Genomic DNA, 6000 nt, shown 5'->3' on the forward strand with positions numbered 1-6000 from the left:
GAACTAAAGCTCACTTGTAATAATTAAAAGGAGTGTAAGTTACCGTTAAAAATTACGTATAATTAAAATCAAATCAGGTACAGTACGAGTCGACACAATTCCAACATGGAAATGTAGTAGAGTTGAATTGAAATGGTAAATTGTAGGAATTGCATCTATGTATGTATTATACAGAGCTTGATTTCTAACTGAATTCTAACTGATTTCTACTAGTCTGATTTCTAACTGAAGTCTAGTATTGATTAACTTTTCTAAACTTTAACCAAACTTCAAAGATTTGTTTTAACCTTTATATTAATGTTGTGTTTTTATAGTTACAATTAGATATAAATACAAGTGTAAAGATATTCAGTTTCTATTCATCGATGAGATATCTGCCTTTATATCATTACATACGTACTTACGCGGCCCAAGCCTCTTAGTAATATATTTAATTACATTAGTTTAAACCGGAATCATAATTGTGATTGAAATCCCAATCATTGAAATCTTTTTGATTGAAATCCTAATCATGAAATCCCACACATTTTATATATTTATAGATTACTAGTTATTTTACCCGGCTTCACTCAGTATTTGTAATATAAACAGTGTAAACATGGCGAATCTAATAGTAAGTATTCATTTGCTTTTTTATTAAATTTATTTAAATCGCAAAAAAAAATCGACTCGCCGTCAAAGAAATTTTGACTTGTTTACGATTCCCAACCAAAGTTACTTATTTTTTTTTATTTAAGATATTTCCAATCGACCCGTTGGTCATAAGCAGATTTTATAACAATTTATTTATCCAAAGTTACTTATGAACAAATATATTTACATACAAAGTCTCTTTTGAAATTATATATTAGATATTGTCGTACATTTAATATTGAAATATTGTTTAAATTGCATTTTTATTTTATTTCATAATTATTTTAGTACATTAGGTTTTTTGTATACATTTTTTTTCGGTCTCCGTGACGCGACAGAATGTTAAATGACAGAAAACGCAAATATCGGAAGGCAAAGATCGAAAATCGAAAGATCTTAAGTCGAAAGATAAAAAAATGGTGCATGGTAAACGGTACATACTCACGTACATACTCACTTAATTTGCGCCAGCAGGATACAACAGGAACAAGAGGAACAGGGTTTTCCTCCCGTATTAATGTGCGCGCGCAGAATCTTTCGATTTTCGATCTTTGCCTTCCGATATTTGCGTTTTCTGTCATTTAACATTCTGTCTCGTCACGTAGACCCATTTTTTTATATATTGTCTTATTTACGATTATTTTTTTATATATCTTAATATTATTATTCTTAAAATTCGAATTGAAAACATTTGCAATGTGAATTCTTCTGAAAAAAGTACATACGCAACTTTCAAAACAGTTGTAGCAGCAATCAATCGCAAAGGAAATGTATCATAAACGAACATGCGAAATGCAAAAATGGGCTAATTAGCTACATTATTACTTACATATTGAGAAAAATGAAAAATTTCACAATAAAAGTTCATTTGAACGAGAGTGCTAAGACAATGATTAAGCAACCTCATTACTATCATCAACCTTTAGGGCCATCTCGAACGAACTGTAGATGTATTGCTTGGTTAATTATGCAACATACAGTACAGACATATGTACTCGAAATGATTTTAGTTTGAGAATTCGCATGAGTAGAAACGAAATAGAGAGTTTCCTGTGTATGTCTGTGTATATATGTATGGTAGGAGTATATTACCTATGGAGAAGTACTGGCAGAACACGGATAGATGTTGTGCAATCGGCCCCAGGCAAAATGTAGCACTGAGAGTTCACGGAGCAACGGCCGAAGACTTTGCTCCAGATCAGACATTCGTGATGAGTCTTTTGGCAATACAATGAGATAAAATCTGCCATGTATTATACATATATGCTAGATCTTATGAGAGCTTCGACTCGTTCGTTTTTTACGACAATGGCAATACATGACTTAAAATGGTCAATTTTAAGTATACATATAATACAGGCAAACAATATGCTGAGTGTTGGCATATTGTTTGCCTGTTGGCTTAGGAAAGGAATTGCTACACGAATGAAAATAAAGTTATCTATATACATATATAAAATTGAGTCTGTCTGTCTCGTAGAGATTTGATTTTGATTTTTAAATGCTTTTTATTATTACTAAATTATGTTCACAATACATCTTATATCTATTTTAATAGCTACTGATCTACTGATCATTTTCTATTTTACAATTTTAATTTAATTTTGTTAATATTCATAGTATTATTTTATTCTAATGTTATGTACAGCATAATAGGAAAAATAGCTCAAAAACCTATTTACAAATCTTATAAATGCTCATAATACAACTAATACATAATATTAATTATAGACTATCTAAAGTCGATGGCCTAAAGCAGATTGTGTTTAGGTAATCTGTGTGTTATACCTGAAGGGTATAGACATTTTGTTGTAATCATCGAGACTCTTCATAAGTGTGTTAGTATGGTTATTAGTGATTCTGTCATAGAATCTACTGGTTAGTTTGTTAGTAATGTCTGTAACAAACGGAATATTATCTAAGGCATGCAGTTTTTTCAATTTAGTATATATGGGTGTATTGTAAATTATTTTTTGGGATTTATTTTGCATTACTTGAAGCTTGGAAAGGTTAGTATTCGAGGCGTTATTCCACACAGGTGAAGCGACTCGTATAGGCTCCTGAACCACTCGACCGATTACGATGGAACTTTCAGGATTTGTTGTATGCATGTCCGGGAAGCTTACTGTGAAATAAAACGGGAAAAACCTCTTAATAATAATATACGTAATTACGATTTTACCGACGCGAAAATTTGAAGCGCCATTGTGTAGTCAAGGAAATGTGTTCGTTGGTAACCACGTTACCAGTTGGATTATGCGTTGAAGGGACACGAGTTGAGCTCCAACCATCATTTGAAACGGGAACGGGAACGGGAATTGCATGCGTTATTCTGGCATTGCAATGCATGCCAGGTTCAGCTAGTGTTATATATAAATATAATGTAACGCGCGCACGTATTCATAGTAAAAAGTTGAGTGTGCGCATTGCACGTTTGCCGATCCAACCCGTTCACCCGTTCGAAATGATGAATGAATGTGTGTGTGTGTCTTCGTGTGTCTACGCTCCCGCGCATCCGACGCTGATTTCACCCGTTCCAACCCGCCCAATATCAGGAGCACATATCAGACGCTCCATTCCCCCCACTTATCCACTGCCCCGCTTCCCCGTGACTTCTCGACACGATCGCGATCGGTCGTCACGCCACATCCTTATATGAATAACGTATAATCCTGGCATTCTAATTTTTTTTTTATATCTCCACCCATCCGCCACATACATTTATTATTATATACATATATTATAATAGTTTTTATATATACATATTATAATAATTTCGAAAGAGACTTTGTCTGTATGTTTGTATGTATGCATTTAAATATGTAAATTTAAATCTAAAAGATACATAGGTTTGTTTGTAAATTATAATATTAATTCAAATAACTTAATCAATTAAACAGCAGCGTGGACTAGTGATAAGCATATATGCTTTCGAAAGTAGTGGTCACGGGTTCGAGTCCCACTGGTTGCTGCTGGCCAGACCTTGGTTTATGATTTCAGATCGATCGTATCCTATCATTGTTTGTCAAGCTTTTGATTTTTATTGAAACGGTTCCTGTAAAACTTTTCAACATATGTACATATGTACATATACATACAACCAGCAGCATTACAGGTAAACCCCAATGTGCCTTCCTGGCCAATTACAAACAATACAGCATTTTTATTATACAAGTCGCTGAATTACGAGACACTGAAAACTCGCAAATTAACGAGACATTTATGAATTGTACATAAATTTTATTGTACATAAATCATACTCAAATAGTGATGACATGGTAGATAGGAAGGATTTTTAGCCAATTTTTAATCGGGAACCGTTTCAACAATGAAATCAGAGAAAATTGGCAAACACTGATAGGAAACGCCCGCCCTGGAGTCACAAATATCCAGGTCTGACCAGCAGCACTACAAATATACTCGGAATAAATTCTTTTCAATCGAGGCCAGCTCATGGGATTGAACCCGGCGCCTCTCGACGCTAAGCAGAAGCTTAACCACCGAGCTATGCTGCTGGCTATATATGTATATATACTATGTACGTAAAAATAAAATATTGTAATATGTTTTGAATTCGAGTTGCATTGAGCGGCATATTTTGCGCGACATTGTGATGCACTTTAAGTTGATCTTTATTTATTCAATTTATATATAAAATTGCGCAAAAACTCGTTCGACTTATTTAATACGATTTTTTATAAACACACACACACACTCATACACAAGGACTTGACGTACGAAAAAGATTCCTTGTTAACCTTTTCGCTAAATTTGATTTCATTCATCGTGCTCCACTTTCCGCTTCATCAGATTCGTCTGGCCTCATAGTTTACCGAATTTATATTTTGATGCGTTTAACTTAAAAATATTATAATATGTGAGGCGATGAATATTAATTCCACGGATTGAATTTGATGCCATTTTGATTTGACGAAGTAGGTAACCGATTTTTGATTTATTTTGGTATTTTTACAGAGTGAACGTGTTTAATAAGAATTACAAAAAAAAAAAAATCGTGAGCATCTTTTCGCTCTTAGCCCATTTTAAGAAAGACTGATACACTTTTTGATGATGATCACGAATTGCTAGGAAAATTAACGTTTCGTTATTTGAGCTACGGTTTTTGATTGCAACACTCTAATGGCTACGAACTCAAGGTTAATTAATGCGAACCAGATTCTAATTTAATAATTAATTTTAAATTAAAAAATATATTCTAAAGTTTCCAGTCGACGTTAATTATTTACAATGTCAAAGCCGGGGACTAATTGAGCTAAAACCGTGTCGAGAATACTTGAGTTAAGTTTCAATGCGACACTAAAGTTTCCAATTGCTGTAATTACAAAGCATCAAATTCACTTTGCAAGTGTGAATTTTAATCGAATTGCTAAAGTTCATGTAAACGGTGTTCGTTTTGAGTTATTATAAATAGAGTTTTAATGACAATCATCATTTATATACATATGTACATACGTATTCGATTTTGTCGGAAACGGATATTGTGCAAATGTGATTAAGCCATATAAATATGTCTTATAATCAATTTCGACATTAGCATGGCAAAAAAATTAATAAACGAAAGTTACTCAAAAACTAATAATCATAATAAAAAATTGGAATACGTGCTTAAATATCTCGTATTTCAGATGTTCGACTTCCGTTAATATCAAATGATTTAATCGTACGTGAAATAGCTTCAAAAAAAGTATGACTTGAGCAATTGTATGATCTTCGCAAGTCTATTTTTAAAAAGCATCATCTGTAATTGAGAAAAATTACACAAAAGTCATTATAAATATTCGCTCGTAAATTGTCAGTCGAAAAAGGATTTTATCTGATCTTATTGCAAGATGTCACATATAAATTTTTATTTGATTTAATTTAAATTTAACTTAATTTTAGCCTATTTTTCTGGTAGCCTGCTCTCATCGTTATTTTCATAATTGAATGTGATGTATGAGTGGAATTTTGATCTTCTCTCTTCCATTTGGACCTCGCAGGGATGTTTTGTATTTGCGGCTGGTTCTTATTTTTATTTTTTACATAGATATACTATACTAGGGAGGCCTAATAGGTAAGCCCCAATGTGCTTTCCTAGACAATTAATTACAAACATTGCAGCATTTTTTATTGCATAAATCGCTGTATTTCGAGAGGCTGAAAATTAATAATCAATTAATCAGATACTATTGTACCTATACATAAATCAAATTCAGATATTTGTGACATAGCGGGTAGGAAGGTTTTTTTGCAAATTTGATGGAGGAACCGTTTCAACAATGAAATCAGATAAATTGGCAAACTCTGATAGGAAACGATCGACTTGGAGCACAAATGTCCATTTCTGACCAGCAGGTTAGCACGGTA

General features: G+C 32.9%; 1 protein-coding gene across 1 annotated transcript in view; it reads right to left on the reverse strand.

The window, feature by feature from the left end:
* Gld (Glucose dehydrogenase) overlaps nt 1-1853 on the reverse strand; it is a 43053-nt gene extending 41200 nt beyond the window's left edge. Inside the window, exon 1 of the mRNA XM_077432413.1 lies at nt 1726-1853. The gene's annotated coding sequence lies outside the window, so the exon portion shown is untranslated. The remainder of the gene's footprint in view (nt 1-1725) is intronic.
* Between the last annotated feature and the right edge of the window lie 4147 nt (nt 1854-6000).

Source organism: Arctopsyche grandis, chromosome 6, assembly GCF_051622035.1.
Source record: "Arctopsyche grandis isolate Sample6627 chromosome 6, ASM5162203v2, whole genome shotgun sequence".
Lineage (NCBI taxonomy): Eukaryota > Metazoa > Arthropoda > Insecta > Trichoptera > Hydropsychidae > Arctopsyche > Arctopsyche grandis.